The sequence below is a fragment of the Diadema antillarum genome, unplaced genomic scaffold (genome assembly GCF_040938485.1).
Source record: "Diadema antillarum isolate AM-2024a unplaced genomic scaffold, OU_Dant_1.0 seq00000768_RagTag, whole genome shotgun sequence".
Classification (NCBI taxonomy): domain Eukaryota; kingdom Metazoa; phylum Echinodermata; class Echinoidea; order Diadematoida; family Diadematidae; genus Diadema; species Diadema antillarum.
The window spans coordinates 709,941-726,821 of NW_027271658.1; the positions used below are offsets into that span (position 1 = coordinate 709,941).

The 16,881-nt window shown below is 42.1% G+C and overlaps 1 pseudogene; it reads left to right on the top strand.

Moving 5' to 3' along the window:
* Positions 1-2,805: 2,805 nt before the first annotated feature.
* The window catches only part of LOC139738774 (uncharacterized), a 240,750-nt pseudogene continuing 226,674 nt past the window's right edge, over positions 2,806-16,881 (top strand).

Consider the following 16,881-nt stretch of genomic DNA (forward strand, 5'->3'; position numbering starts at 1 on the left):
AGATAGTTTGAATCAGTGCACGTGAAGGACGTGAAGATAGGAGAAAAGAAGGTACAGTGTGGGTACAGTGTGCAGTGGTGGATCCAGAGGGGGCGCACCGGGTGCGCGCCCCCTCTTTACTTTTTGTTAAAACAAAAGAAATAAAAACAAAAATGGGTCGCTTGCGCCACCCCCCCTTTCATTTTGTAAAGGCGCCTCCCCTTTACGGAATTCCTGGATCCGTCCCTGGCGTGGAAGTATTCCCTCTGTGACACTTGTAGTTAGGCACAACATCTTATTTTGCTCCCTTTCATTTTGTTTTCTGCAGAAGGGAATGATAAATGGGCATCTGGATGATACTTGTGATCAGGCGCGCCGGAAGCAGTTTTGGATTGGGGGGGGGGGGGGGGCAAACATTGGAGGGGGCTCAAGATTAGACCATGCATCACACACACACACACACACACACACACACACACGCACACACATCTATTATATATATATATATATATATATATATATATATATATATATATATATATGTAAAGTGGCGTATACGGTGGGTCGAAACATGGGGGGAACCATAAAGTAATTTTGACGGTCTGTATGCTTGTGCGTGTGTGCGTGAGCAATAATGGGACTACAATACATTACGGAATGTGATACATTCAACAACGCAGTCATTGAGGAACATTGTAAGATTTCCTTACATGGATTATGGAATGACGGTGTGAAACGATCGACAAATTATATACTGTCAGCAACATAAGGTGAATGGCATAACAATAAAATGCGAGCGAGCGAAGCGAGCAAGCTTGAAAATTTTGATATTCTACAGTTCCAAAACTGGAGTTTTAATTGTAGCTATATATTTCGCTTTGGAAATAAATGTGGGTGCATCGGGCGCAACTGCTGGCAATTATTGGCAGCAACATTAGGAGAATGGCATAACGATTCAATGCGAGCGAGCGAAGCGAGCAAGCTTGAACATTTTGACATTCTACAGTCCCAAAACTGGGGTTTGTGGCAGTTAATCTTTCACTTTGGAAATTAATGGGGCGGCGCATCGGGCGCAACTGCTGGCAATTACTGGCAGCAACATTAGGAGAATGGCATAATGATTCAATGCGAGCGAGCAAAGCGAGCGAGCTTGAGAATTTTGACATTTTACAGTCCCAGAACTCCCGTTTGTAGCTATATCTTTCGCTTTGGAAATTAAGGGGGGGGGGGGGCATCGGGCGCAACTGCTGGCAATTACTGGCAGCAACGTTAAGAGAGTGGCATAACGATTCAATGTGAGCGAGCGAAGCGAGCGAGCTTGAAAATTTTGACATGTTACAGTCCAAAAACTCCCGTTTGTAGCTATATCTTTCGCTTTGGAAATTAAGGGGGGCATCGGGCGCAACTGCTGGCAATTACTGGCAGCAACGTTAGGAGAGTGGCATAACGATCAATGCGAGCGAGCGAAGCGAGCGAGCGTGAAAATTTTGACATGTTACAGTCCCAAAACTCCCGTTTGTAACTATACCTTTCGCTTTGGAAATTAAGGGGGGGGGGGGGGGGCATCGGGCGCAACTGCCGGCAATTACTGGCAGCAACATTAGGAGAGTGGTATAACGATTCAATGCTAGCGAGCGAAGCGAGCGAGCTTGAAATTTTGACGTTTTACAGTCCCAAAACTCCCGTTTGTAGCTATATTTATCTTTCGCTTTGGAAATTAAGGGCTGGGGGCATCGGGCGCAACTACTGGCAATTACTGTCAGCAACATTAGGAGAATGGCATAACGATTCAATGCGAGCGAGCGAGCGAGCGAGCTTGAAAATTTTGACATTCTAGAGTCCAACAACTGCCGTCGTAGCTATATGTTTTTCGCTTTAGAAATTAAGGGGGAGGCGCACCGGGCTCAACTGCTGGATGCGAGCGAGCGAAGCGAGCGAGCTTGAAAATTTTGACATTTTACTGTCCAAAAGCTGCCGTTTGTAGACATATTTTCCCCTCTTATTCATATATATACATATTTATTTTATTTTCTTTGTTTATTCATTTATTTTTATTATTATTATTATTTGTTTTTTTTTTTGGGGGGGGCTTTTTTGGGGGGGGGGCAAAAATGCGTTTTGCCCCCCCCCCCCCCACTTTTTGGATGGGGGGGGGGGGGGGGGGGGGCGGGCGGCCGCCCCCCCCCCCCCCCCCCCCCCCCCACTTCCGGCGCCTATGCTTGTGATTCTTCATTGATGGTTGTGTCGTGGGTTGTGTCGTTAGTTAGCAGCTGCATAATATACCGGTATTTTCGGGGCTGTGATCCTCCGGGGAAAAAACAAACAAACAAAATAACAGAAGGGAAAAAACAGAGAAACAACTGAGACAGCAAAATTCAACCAGTTCCGGGATGCGTTTTTTTTTAAGACGGCACAGATTGGGGCATGGCGCGTGTTAAACCTATGGGAAAAACGTTGGGTTAGGGTTTTTGGTTATGGTTATGGTTAGGGTTAGGATTAGGGTTGGGGTTAGGGTTAGGGTTAGGGTTAGGGTTAGGGTTTGATGGTTAGGGTTAGGATTAGGGTTAGGTTTAGGGATAGGGTCCCCGATAGATTTTTAGTTTCCCCAATCTGTGTCGTCTAAAAAAACACGCCGGGCTTACTAGTATCTCAGAGCGTGCAAACACATTTTGCAGTGTGGAGTGTCAAACAAGGACGATAAGACAGGAGAAACAACGCCCTCCCATCTAGCTAGCTACCTGCTCGCGATCGCGTTGCGTCGCTGTCTCCGTAGAGAGAGCCCCTTCGTGCACAAGTGGCACTGCACAAGTGAATACAGTAGACTTTCATGGAACCCCTCTAAAATCGTCGCAGCAAAGTTTGATGTCTCTGTAAGTAGCTGTCTGACGCACCACTGTCATGTATCTGAGTGAGCTGTGGTCATTTTATTTAGAATGAGCAGTGGCTCCTTCTAGAAGGCCAGTCTGCAAGCCAATAATGTACTCCTAGCTCGACTAACTCACCTCTTTTATGCTAAAGATAACGCGGTGTGCAGAGAAAAGGGGATTTCTGTCGCGAGAGAAAGAGCTGCCGTCGACGCCAGGCTGCCGTGGTGGGATGCTGTGCCCATGACTATGACTCTTATTAACCCGCCGTACGAAAATAACACTTACGAGCTTTAGTTTGCCTACAGCTATGGATAACAACGATGAAAATCGGTGTTTGCAAAGGATCTGGAATTAATTTGGATTCTATCTCAGTTGGGAGCCATCAGCAAGGTGTCGCGTATTGTGTGTGGATTTTTACAAGGGAGAAATTGTCAAGTATTGGTAACACAATACCACCAGCATCATGCCATTTATCAAGCGCATCGTTGAGCCACAATACCTGAGCAACAGGCCCCTCCCGCCTGGTTGCGATCGAGAGCTGGACACCGTGTCGAACTACACTCTCTGCGGTTTGGTCCGGCAGCTGGCCGATCTCTCGCTCCGTGCACATGACATATTCAGCGACATCAACGCAGAGTCCCATGTCCTCGCACACAAGGCAGTCTCTCTACGGTGTCGGATTACTCGTCTGGAGGATGTGGTTGAGATTTTGGACGCCAGATCGGTGAAAGTCCGTAAGTGATGGAGATCTTGTAAGAAGATTTTAAGATATAGCCTACACTCGCACGTGTAGGTTCAACTCAACTTCAAAGTTTGAGATAATGGCTGCATGCATCAGCTAACAATTATGGAAATGAAAAACCTGGGCATGACCCATTTAAATTTGGATGGGTCTACAACAACTTTGATAGAAAGTTTCTGATAACATAGAATTAGAAAACATGCCAGTTGCTAGAGCTCCTCGGATCGTACAGTAAGGGTACCGGTTTTCGACACTTTAGCACATTTCCTTGTTTAACATCAATACTGCACCGTTTTACCTTGGAATTTCGATAGGAAGTTGAGCTACAAAGGCCAATAATAATATGCCTTGAACGAATTCCAATTTGAATGCACTCGTATTCAATTTTAGCGATTTCCGTCACGCCGTCGCTGGCATCAGATTTCGACACCCAGCATCATTTTTCGACACAATCACAGCGCGCATCACGCATTAAATCACATAGCGCGTACAGTATGCGTACACTGCATTGTGGACGCAAACCAGCAAAGTACCGGCGCAAGAACTTGTTGTTTCCTCTATAACGTGTCTTATTATGGGGATGTCGAAATCTGGTGCCACATTCTCAAAGCCAACTCTTTCTATAAGTTCGCTCATTTATCACGAATCCAGCCATAAAATTACTAAAGACAATTATGAAATCAAACATCAGGATTTGGGAAACAAACTGATACTAAAGTAAGATAACCGGCATGGGTGAATTTCATTTTACGGCGATGTATACAAAATGCGTCATATTGTTTGAACCCCTGAAAATGGCCCGACATCAAAATTTCTGCTGACACTGTGTTGCTTTTCTCCTAAATATTCTGCCGTCGGATTATGATGACAAGTGACAAACGGTGTTTATATAAGACTAGAAATGTGATTGATAACTTGGTTGATTGTTGAAGTCAGACGTTTGTATTGAGTATAAAATTTAATAAGAATTATCTGCTGGGTGTCGAAATCTGGGGCCTGTCGAAAACTGGTGCACTAACGGTACTCCCCAAAAACAGAAAGAATGGGATTGCAGGTGCTTCATAGACAACGTTGATCGTATCAGTCTATGCACTACCCAGTCGCCTTATAAATTGTGACAGGGCTCAGAGCGGCCCACAACACAGAGCAAACACAAAGCGAGTTTTACGATCGCATTGAGTTTTGATACTAGACATCATTTTTTTGTCATCTCAAACTCATTAAAGACAATCATTAATGAGACTTGCTCTATGTTATCGATATTGACATAGGGCCTACTACACAATTCACAACTTACTGAAAACGAAGGTTATGAAAATTATGCAGCATGTGCGAACGGTACATCTTCTTTCACGCCAGGCCATTTTGAGTAATCAGGAGTTCATGCGATCTGAATACACTTTTAAAGGTCACGCTGTCGACCGTGCTGCTACACTCAAGCAGCACACGCACGCAAGAGATCACTGCACTTATGGTCACGCACGCGCATGCATAATTGCAGAGAGATCAACGCGCCATTTTGAAGTCTGCAATGATGAACCGCTAGAAAGTGTGATTTTTTTGTTCCATGGACATATTGCGAGGGCTCTCTATGGACTTCTGTAATATAAGCATGCACTTTCCGTGAGTAATGTATAAATTTGTATACAAAATGTGTGTTTTGTAGTTGTGCAGTAGTTTCCCATGTGATGGCAAGGCCCCCCTTGTCTGACGCCTTGCTTTACATGACCTCTGGTCGGGCTACGTTAAAGGTTGTCTATAGAATGTACACACGTTCAGTGAAGATTAACCCCTGGGCGCTCCTTCACATACACTTTATACTGTGGGAGCGCCTAGTGTGACCAGACCCCGTGCAGAGCAGGGCGTCAGACAAACGAGACCTCGCCAACAATGCGAAAACCACAACAAAACTACAAAACTGATGAAAATTTATACGTTCTGCCAAGAAGTGTACAACAATACAGTACTCTCCGCGTAATCAGGTATCGCTTAAACGGGTACTCCGTTTAATTGGGTAGTAATGCCAGAGTCAGATCCAATGCACATTAGAATAACCTGATAATCGGGTTGCCTCTCCGCATAAATGGGTAAATAATTTTCTTCTAATCTAATTTCTACCCACATTTTATCGCAGATCACACTTAAAGAAATCATGCATGTCAAATTTTCCACGACAAATCGCATTCTCTGCTTAATTTGCAAAGAAGACCGATCATTTGGGGAGTGATTGAACAAGTCATGAAAACACATTACCCATACCGACTTGCCACACGAAAACGAACATTACAAATGTAGCAGCACTCACAATTGCATAGACAGACAGGAGTTGAACACACTTGCGCTCCTCCCTTGCACCGCAACAACATTCACAATACGAGAAGTTTGCAACGAAAGTCAGGCCATGCACCAGCTCCATAATTTTGATTTTCCCAAATCACTTCTCGAAAAGTAACCAGACGTGAGACGTGACTATAGTGCACACAAAGAGACGTGGTCATTTCAGAAAACGCCTGCGTGTTAGTGAGGAGTCTATAGTCAAATGACAAAGTTTTCTGAAGACATATTTGTCCATAAAAAGAGTGTCAATTATTGCTCGTGACTGAGCAAGTGTAAGGTATGTATAATGTGCCATGCAAGCATGCGTGTTATAAGCATACAGTGTAGGTGTTTGGTGCAATGTACAATGCATACATGTAGATACACATTGTGTGTGTCTATTGTAAATGAGACATGTTCATCTGTTAATTGGGTACTCCGCTTAATCGGGTAAGAAATGCTCTTTCCGAGCCTACCCGATTATGCGGAGAGTACTGTACTTATGCAAAGTCCATACAACAAAAAAATGACGCTTTCTAGCGCTATCCCTGACCATCGGAGTTCATCGTTGCAGATAGTACATATATACCAAATTTGAACGATGCAAGTTGTGCGCTAGTCTGGCTTCAAGATCCTCCACTCGTACTATTTTGCTACATAGGATACTGGTTTGCCTTCGTCTCCATGGAGGGCGCATTTTGTAAAAGGAGTTCAGTTGGCAAAGGGTCTGGAAACCAGACTAGTTGCGCGCAAATGCGTGACCAAAATCTGTGCGTGCGCCTCATAGAGTTCTGTGGCTGCGACGCTAGTGTTGCAGCACGGTCGACAGCTCCGATCGCATTCACATTCGCGATCGCATGGCCGTGCGAAACTGATTTTCTGCTCACACACGCTGCATAAAATCTTTGTTTTTGGTAAGTTGTGAATTGTATTCACGTGTCAATATTGATAACAAAAACATGAAGTCTAATTAATGAAGATTGTCCTTAATGAGTCTGAGGCGTGGTCTGAGGTGACAAAAATGATGTCAAGAATCAAAACTCAATGCGATCGACATGTTTGCTTTGTGTTTTGGACCTCGCTGGTACAGCCCTGTCGCGTTTTAATAGCAACAGGGCTGTGTATAGTTACGGAGCGCCCTGAGTCAACAAAGTGGTATCTCTGTACAATGAAAAAAGAAACACAAATTTAAACCCCTCTAAAAGTGTCCTATTTTACCAGCAAATGGTTTACTTTTAAACTATACATGTATACGTTCTGTATCTAATTCATACCAGTTGTGCACTTGCTCATTTTCAGATTGATCCCATGTTCTTGAAAAGATGTTTTTCTACGAGTTCATCTCCATACCTCCCGTTCTTTCCTTCGTTTTTCGATGCAACTTTTGAGTGACTTTGTGCATCGGCGATTTGAATATGCATGAGTTGTTGTTGTTGTGTTTGAGGCGCGTCATTCACTATGAATATTTGCGACTTCATCTGCATAATATCATTATTTTACATATGATTAATTTCTCAAAAAATGAACTTTTAAATACTTCACAATTATTTTCATGCACGCTATCTGTCTGCTGTCATACAGTTTTGGTAGATAAGTCCTGGTGCATGCTGATGGCAAACTCTGGTCAGCCCGGCTCGTTACATTGAGCAGGCTTCTCGGTCGCACACACAGACCTAGACCCCTCATTTGCCGCACTCAGGACCCTCTGCCCAACGCATATGGTGCACAAGCAGACCCGCGAATGCGATAAAATAAACATCAAAACAATTATTTCATATGTACTTTCCAATAAATAAACATAATTTACAAGTAATTCCAATTTGACATTAAATAAGCAAACATCCACTTGTGCAATGTGCAAGTCGCAATGAGAGTCACAATGTTTTTAGCCTTTGAACAATGCCCTTTTGCTGCACGCTGTGTAGTGACGAGCAAAAGGGTTGGAGTGAACGCGCACACCAGCAGAGAGCGATCAGGCGCCACACGAGGTCAAGCAGCAAGAGTGCTTGGTCAAAAGGCTACACTGCTACTGGCGAGCGCAAGTGCATAGGTTTCCAATCTTCGTACGGAGCAGGTGTCGTTCTCACAGATTCATCTTGACCGAATCATAAATGGTCATCAATTTGGACAGAAATGGACTAATAGCAGAACCAAATGTTCACCATATCCTGTTGTCAGTAATTGGACTACAGTATCTGCATGTACTGTATTCAAATGGACGCAACTTTTAGTATTTACAAAACTGTGTAAGTTGAAATTTAGCAGCGATACTACCCTGTACGAGACCCAAATCTTATTTTCCCCAAAGCTTATTTTCCGCTGGTCACAGTTACGGTACATGTAAGGTTGTGATTTCACTGAGCATGTGAACGATTTGCAAAGGACGCGAATGGCAAAATCCAGCATTCATATTTTAGTCTGCAAAAGATCGCCAAACAAACGTGAGGGTTCGTAAGCGTCATTAATTGTTCGCGAATGTCGTTTTTAGTTCGGCGAGAATTTCAAAAAAGTTTGAAATTTTTTGCGAACCTTTTCCGCACACTTGGTCGTGATTTGCTCGTGAATTGTTCTCGAAAGTGTCTTTAAAGCCTCGTTATGCGCAAGACCTTCGCAAGACACGCGTGATGTTCGCAAAATGTTCTTGAAACCCCAAACAGACTCCGAAACTTTTGAGAATGTCGCACGTATGTTACGCGAAATCAGCGAAGTTTTTCCGATCATTTTACGACGTAATCGCAAACTGTTCGAGTACCTTTTGAGACGTTCTCGCGAACATGCAGCGCACGTTTAGGGGATGTATGAGCTATACATTTTCTGCAAATAAAAATCGTAGCATACATCTAAACATCAAACAATTAATAACAACTATACTAACAAAAGAAATTAAAGACTAGCAAAGAAAGAAATGTTTATACACAAAAAAAATCACAGAATACACTTGAAAGTATCTAAAGTATGTAAAATTTCATTTGAACTATAGAGATTATGTGTTGGAGGAACTGCAAAAAAAAATCAAATTCTTTACTAAAGTAGTGGAGATAGGTCGTAGGAAAAAAAAATGTAGGCAAGCACGTGAAAGAGAAATGAGAGAAAAGGAAAGGAGAAATAGAGGAAAGAAAAAAAATCAACTCAAGACAGCTTTCACCTCTCCTTGGGTACATTTTCTCCCATGAATATTGAAAATTTTTCGTTGTTCGCATTTCCGTCGCGTGTTCTTCATGTACAAATTGTACATAACATGCTGTACTTTAGCAATGATACACACGACATTCGCACATACACGTCGTGGAAACCTCGCACAAATTGCGCAAGAATAGTTTTTGGCTTCATTGTCGGAACACATTCAGAGAAATCGGAGAAAAACTTTTCCGAATGTTGGATCTTGTCATTCGCGTCCTTCTCAAATCGTTCGCGTGCTCCATGAAATCCCACCCTAAGTGGAGATACAATGCCAAAATAGGAAGACGAAGATCCCCCATTCTTTTTACATTTTCTGAGAGCAGATGAGTTAAAGGGATATTCCAGGCGATTTTCATAATTTCACATCATGTAGTACATAAATCAACAGCTCTATACATTTGAGGAACTTATTGTAGTTCTTGAGCAGAGAAACAATACTTCGAAAAACCTGAAGCGACTTACACTGAACAAGGATGATGACATAGGAGGGTCACATATTCCAGAAATGTAGCAGTGTAAACTCCATTACAATACAATATCGCTTGCTTGCGAGTTCACGTGAGTATAATCTATGAATGCCTTCTTCTTTTGTTCTGCTTCCAAGAGCCCCAATTCATGCATTCTTATGGGGAACCTGCCATGTCATCATCCTTGTTCATTGCAATTTGGTATAAATTTCGAAAATATTCTTATTTTTCATCCCAATCATCATTAATACTGAAACTCTGTCCTCAGTATAACTAATTTATAGTGGTTCAATTGTAAAACTCTGAAAATCATCCGGAGGTCTCCTTTAAATAATTTCATGTGTTGCCAATGATGGCAAATGATTCAAAGTTATCAAATTCCAGTATGAAATTAAAAAAGTAAAATTTTGAAAATAATTTCATCAAATTTCAAGTTCACTTGAGCCTATAAATCCTTGGCCAAATTGTTAAATTGCCTTTTCGTAGACCGTACTTGACATCAAATGTTAAAATTTGTGATGTCAACACCTTGATTTATCGAATGTAACTTGTAAAATTTGACCATTTTATGTGTTATCTCAATGGCGGTCCATTTTTTTTCTCAAAATGCCAATAGACATTTACTGTCTTTATCAAGCAGTATGGTAGCAAAATGGTGAATTTCTCTCAGATACTATTATGTTGTAGCTTACACTTTGGGCTATTGGAAGTGTGCCCTCCATTTTTTTGTTGGATGTTGGGATCTCGTTGAGAAATTCAGTTGAAATTGAAGCTTAGCTTCAATGTAGGGAGAGGTTTTTTAGCTCACCTGAGCCAAAGGCTCAAGTGAGCTATTGCGATCGCCCATCGTCTGTCGTCCGTTGTGCGTCGTGCGTCGTGCGTTGTGCGTCGTGTGTCCTGCGTAAACTTTCTACATTTTCATCTTCTTCTTGAAAACCCCAAGACCGATTTTCATCAAACTTGGCAGGTAGCATCCCTAGGGGGTTAGGAACTCAATTTGTTAAAATGGGCACCATGCCCCAGCCAGGGGGCTCCCAGGGGGGCCCAAACTCCCAAAAATTAAGGAATCTGTAAAAATTTTCTTCTCTAGAACCAGAAGTGATAGAGCTAAGTTAATACTATGAGTTAGTACATTGATGACTGTAGTTTCAAGTTTGTTCATGGCAGAATCAGGGGTGCCCCCCTTGGGACCCAGGGGAGGGGGGTGGGAAGGGGTTCTAATGGGGCCTAAATTGTACAGTTTCATCTTCTTCTTGAGAACCCCATGACCCATTTTCACCAAACTTGGCAGGTAGCATCCGTAGGGGGTTAGGATCTCAATTTGTTAAAATGGGCACCATGCCCCACCTAGGGGGCCCCCAGGGGGCCCAAACCCCCAAAATGAAGGAATCTTTAAAAATCTTCTCTAGAATCAGAAGATATAGAGCTATGATAATACTATGAATGAGTACATTAATGACTGTAGTTTCAAGTTTGTTCATAGGAGATCCAGGGGTGCCCCTCTTGGGGGCGGGGGAGGGGGGGGGGGGGGGTGTGTGGTTGGGAAGGTCCAAATGGGGGCCTGAATTGTACATTTTCATCTTCTTCCTGAAAACCTCATGATGGATTTTCGTCAAACTTGGCAGGTAGCATCCCTAGGGGGTCAGGATCTCAATTCATCAATATGGGCACCAAGCCCCACCCAGAGGGCCCCAGGCCCAGGGGGCCCCAATCCCCCCCAAATTAAGGAATCTTAAAAAAATTGGGCCCTTATTGTACATTTTCATCTTCTACTTGAGAATGCCTGGTCAAATTTTGGTAGAGCTGTGAATAATTTAGATTAGTGACTGCATGAAAGGTGAACTTGCGATACTCAGGTGAGCACTATCTAGACCCGCGGGTCTCTTGTTTCTTTCTGCAACTTTCTTTGCGATAACTTGAGAAAACAGGCCCTATCACCCCCTTTGCACATGTTTAGCCCATGTCACGTGCATCATTTCATAAGAAAACGACTGCTCCATCAAGCACCATCTTGGCTATGCCAGTGTGCGAATTAAGGTCAAAGGCTATTAATGTTTCATCTTGCAACTTGGTATCAAATTATACAGTGCACTCCCATTACATAACGAACACGGTTATAACAAAATTCCTGTTACAACAAAGTAAAAATTCAGGCCGCGAAGTTATTCACTCTTTGTTCTTTATTTTGTTTGTTCGGTTATAAGGAAATTGCGATATAATGAAAAAAAACTGCCGGTCCCTAGGACTTTGTTATAATGGGAGTCCACTGCATGTGTAATCACTCCCAGGTAGTTTGGACATGTGAAAACCATGATTGCAAGAATCATTTCACAAATGACAACTTTTTGCTCAGATGCCATCTTGGCTATGCAAAGTGGGGTGAAAGGTCAAATATACTTCATTCTGCATCTTTTTTAGTGAAGTACTGTATGTGATATCACCCCCACATTTTGCACACTTAATCATTTTACAAGGATTTTTAAAAATATTATAACTAGGGTACTACTTATGGTACATTTTACTCAAGACGCCATCATGGCTGTGCAACCCTGGCTATGAAAAGTGGGGTCAGCAGTCAAATATTTTTCATTAGCTGCAGCTGTACATGTACATTGCACATGTACATTGTATAATCTTCATTACTACACATTTTATATGCGGTACATCACCCCTGTATTTTGCACACCCATGGACCGCATTACAACTGTACATGGATCTTGTCATAAATTACTGCTTTTTGCTCAGATGCCATCGCAGCTGTGCAAATTAGGGTCAAAGGTCATAAAAATACCTTACTTTTTTATCTCAGAGAATACATGTCATATTTTGCACACATACATGTATGGACCACAATACTGGATCTTTTTGTAAAGTAATGACTGTTTGCTCAGTTGACATCTTTGCTGTAAAATTTGGGTTCCAATTTCAGGCAAACTTTTCTTTGTATATTGGTTAGTACACAATGTACATTTATGGCTTATTATCACACCTATACAGTGTAGTTTGCACACATGTCTGCTGTGTACATGTAGTCCATGTTACATGGATCTTTTCATGAAGTGGGCCATTCTTTGAAAAGTGGCCCTAAATTTAAAAAAAGAATGAAGCTTGGTTGTTGTTGTTTTTTTTCTTCAGTTGACTACATTCATACAGAACATTGTCTGAAGTTAGATGAATAATATTCTTATTTTTCTATTCAGGTCCTCGTTGTGCTCATTTGTGTATGATTTGCGTGGGCATTATTATAAATGAAGTGTGTACTAATTTTCTGCCATACATGTACTTTGGACTGATGACTGTATATTAACTTCCTTATTGTAGTTTTCAGTTATAACATGTTTGTCCACACTTATTCAAACATATTAAGCCTAAGAATAATAGACTAAGTAATTAACATATAGTTCTGATTATCTTAAAGTGTTACACATGTGACCAAAAAACAGGAAAAGGTTGTGCGACTAATTTTTCGCGCTTGGCCGGGTGAGAAGAGTTTCGCGTGTTTTTAATTCCGCGGAATCAAGACACCAAGTACAGAAACAAAAGGCAAGCAAAAATATTCGCGTGCTTTTATTTTCACGCTACAGTTTGTGGTTGCGTGAAATGCGCGAAAATTTCAACACCGCGAAAATTTCCACTTTTACAGTAAAAACCTGAGCCCTGATCAAATTTCTTTTTCATGTCACGTGCATGTCAATAGCTAGTTTGATTGCATCTTACTTTTCACCAAAAATAAACATCCTACAGTATCAGTCGTAATTGGTAATACAGAAGCAAATTAATTGGTCACACACATGACCAAGTGGTCATGTACTTGGTCATGTGTGTGTTTGACGTACACTGTAACTCTGGTCACCTGTGTGATGGGCAATCCATTTGTATGCTCTAATATTACAAATCCTTTTCCCTCTTCATGACGATCATGTACAGCTACCAATATCTTAAGATCTACATGTACGGTCAGTCTACATGTAAGCGATGGTGTCTTCCAGTTGTAGTAGCCTGCATAGAGAACTGATGTATTGGGAAACAAGTTAATGGCTGAGTTCTTTTCAAGTTTGAGATTAATTATACAACAAATTCAAACAAACATACTCAGTTGCCTTTCTCTGACTCTAGAAAGCACTGAAATAAAATTTTCCAATTTGTGTACAGTGATAGTCTCCAAAACTACTACATGTGGCCCAAGATTGTATACGAGTTCTACAAAGTGTAACTAGAGAATCAACCACTGAACCTCTTTGTGTATGAGGGATGACTATACAGCATACATGTAGTTGACAAGTCTTACTCATAGAGTATGTAAACATATAAGGAACAAAGATAAGTATACTCAAACAACCATTGGCCGGAGAGAATTCCGTGAGGGAGAGAGAGGGAAAAACGTGTAAAGAGGACTTGTATACAGGACAGTATTCATTGTACTTTGCACTGTGCTCAAAGTTTATGAGCCTACAACTAGTGTCAGTGTGTGCACAGGTGTATGTATAAAAGGGACGGAAGTTTAGTGATCTTGCAATCACAATGAATTGCAGCTAGAAGCAATCCAAATTGTCATTGAACAGCAATGAACAGCAGCATTACTGTTTTTAGGTGGTCTCTACACTATTTTGTACCCATTTGCACTCGCACGATTTCACTTCCCCAGGAACATTTTGTATACGTTATGTGTAACTTGTACATTGCACTATAAATTTGTATGATAGAATGTGAATGACATCCTCCAATGTATGGAGAGTACAATTTAAACAGAGTTTACTTCAAAAGAGAAAATATAGAGTGAGCAATACCTCATTTGAATAAAAAGCAAGTTCAGGGAAGACACATGCTTTCAAATTTTGATCATTTGAATGCCAATATTTATAGCAGGGCTAGACATTAGCCGAAACTATTTTGGGCCACGGAATTTCCACAAAGGTTAAATCTTTTGGTGGCCCAATTGGGCAACTAAGAATCAAAATGGATTGCAATGTTTCTGTGTTTTCAGGCATTTTTGGCTCAGGTGAGCTATTCCGATCGCTCTTCATCCGGCGTGCGTAAACTTTTTATGCCTCCGCCCGAAGGGTGTCGGAGGCATTATGTTTTCGGGTTTTCCCTACATCCGTATCCATCCCCATTTGTTTACGTGATAACTTGAGTAATATTGAGAGGAATTTTACCAAACTTTGTCCAAGTATAAAGTATGATGGGGCAATTCTCCATATCGCATATAGCAAAATATCATCCCAGAATGCATTGCGCAATCAATATCCTGGCTTTTATGCAGTCAGCTTAACTTCGGGTTATTGCCAAGGTGTTACGTATGCAATGCACTGCACCGCAATGCACTGCACGCCAACGCACAGTTTCACTTGCATCGGTAGCGTCTGCTCAACATCGGTCACACAAATTTTACCTTTTCAGCGAGTGTCTTTCTAAAAGCTATTAATCATGGATGATCACGAAAGATTCAAGAACATGACAGTTCCTCAACTGAAGAAATATCTTGTCAAAAGGGGTGTGCCTTGCACTGGAAAACGACAATTTGAGTTAGAAAATCTCGCCAAAAAAGCCACAAAAGTTTATCCGGTTTTGGAGGAGTGCGACCACGCACTTCCTCTTCGCATCATGCGACCAACACATGGCCGCCTCCTAGAAGAATACCATGCTGATATCTACACAAAATTCTCACTGTTGATTCTCCAATTCGGTGAATTTGCAGCAAAATAAGACTCAATCGGGTCAGACGAAATGTGAGTAAGTATATGTACGTGTCAATGCAACGAAAGTGATGAATAAGTGTGTGGGACGCTAGCCACGCCGCTGCACACAGCGTGCATGCATGCATAATGGCGCGCGGCGCGATAGCTGCAACCGGAAGTGGGGTTGACTACAAATCGCTCCAAAATACGCCGATTAAATTAGTGCGCCACCAACGTTGGTTCTTTTATAGCTATATGCGATATGGAGAATTACTTGATTAGATTTTGGGTGATATCGGCCAGAGGCCAAAGGTCAAGGTTAAATCATGAAAATATTGTATTCATTTACACGATAACTCAAGACTGGATTAAGCAAATTTCACCAAACTTTGTTTGAGGATGACATATGATGGGGCAACACAGTGAATGTAGTTAATGGGGATTTCAACAGTCACAATGTCCTATGGGGATACTCTGAGACAAACATTGATGGAGATCTAGTTGAGAGTTGGTCTGAGGCAAATGAGCTTTCCCTCATCCGTGATTCCAAACTATACCAAGCTCCTTCAACAGTGGCAGATGGAGGCGTGGCTATAACCCTGACTTGGTGTTCACTTCAAACAGCATTGCTAACCAGTGTGACAAAATCGCCCTCGACCCAATCCCAAACTCTCAACACCGTCCCATCGGGATTAAAGTCAATGCAGTCATAGCTCCCCGTCCAGTCCCCTTCAGACACCGCTTCAACTTGAAGAAGGCAAATTGGGAGAAATTCTCAGAAGAACTGGATACTGCAATCAGTGACCTTCCAGCAACCCCAGCCAACTATGATATCTTTGTAGAAAAGGTGAAAAAGTCATAGAAACAGCATCCCTAGAGGATGCCGGAAAAATTACATCCCTGGCTTATCAACTGAAGCAAAGCAACTCTACAAGGAGTATATTAATCTCTTCCAGGCAAACCCCTTTGGAGATGATACTTTGGCAGTTGGGGAAAGTCTTATCGATGCAGTGTCGTCAGAGAGACGAAGGAGCTGGCAAGAATTGATTGAGTCTACCAATATGACTCACAGTAGCAGGAAAGCCTGGAAGACAATAAGGAAGCTGGGGAAGGACTACACGAAAGCCCAACCACGGTCTGAAGTCACAGCAGACCAAGTTGCTTATCATTCAACTCCTTTTGAATAGCCGGGGAAACCCAAACCATCATCCTGGAAGAGCTAAACTACCAAAGCCAACTGAAGACGACCAGGAATGTTCTGACCTCACCAGAGCTTTCACAATGAACGAGCTAATTCTTGGCATCAAGACAATGAAGAACAACAAAGCAGCTGGTCTTGATGACATCCTGTGTGAACAAGTTAAACACTTAGGACCAGTGGCTCTCAAGTGGATTCTAGACCTGTTCAACAGCTGTCTGAAACCAACAAGCTACCTAAGATATGGAGGCGGGCAAAGATTGTGGCTATTCTAAAGCCTGGCAAAGATCCTGCCATCCCGAAGAACTTCATCCCATCTCCCTGCTCTGTCATACATATTACAAGCTGTTTGAGAGACTACTCCTGAATCACATGGGGCCCATTATTGATCAGCAGCTGATTCCTGAGCAAACGGGTTTCAGACCTGGAAAGTCCTGCACAAGCCAACTCCTTA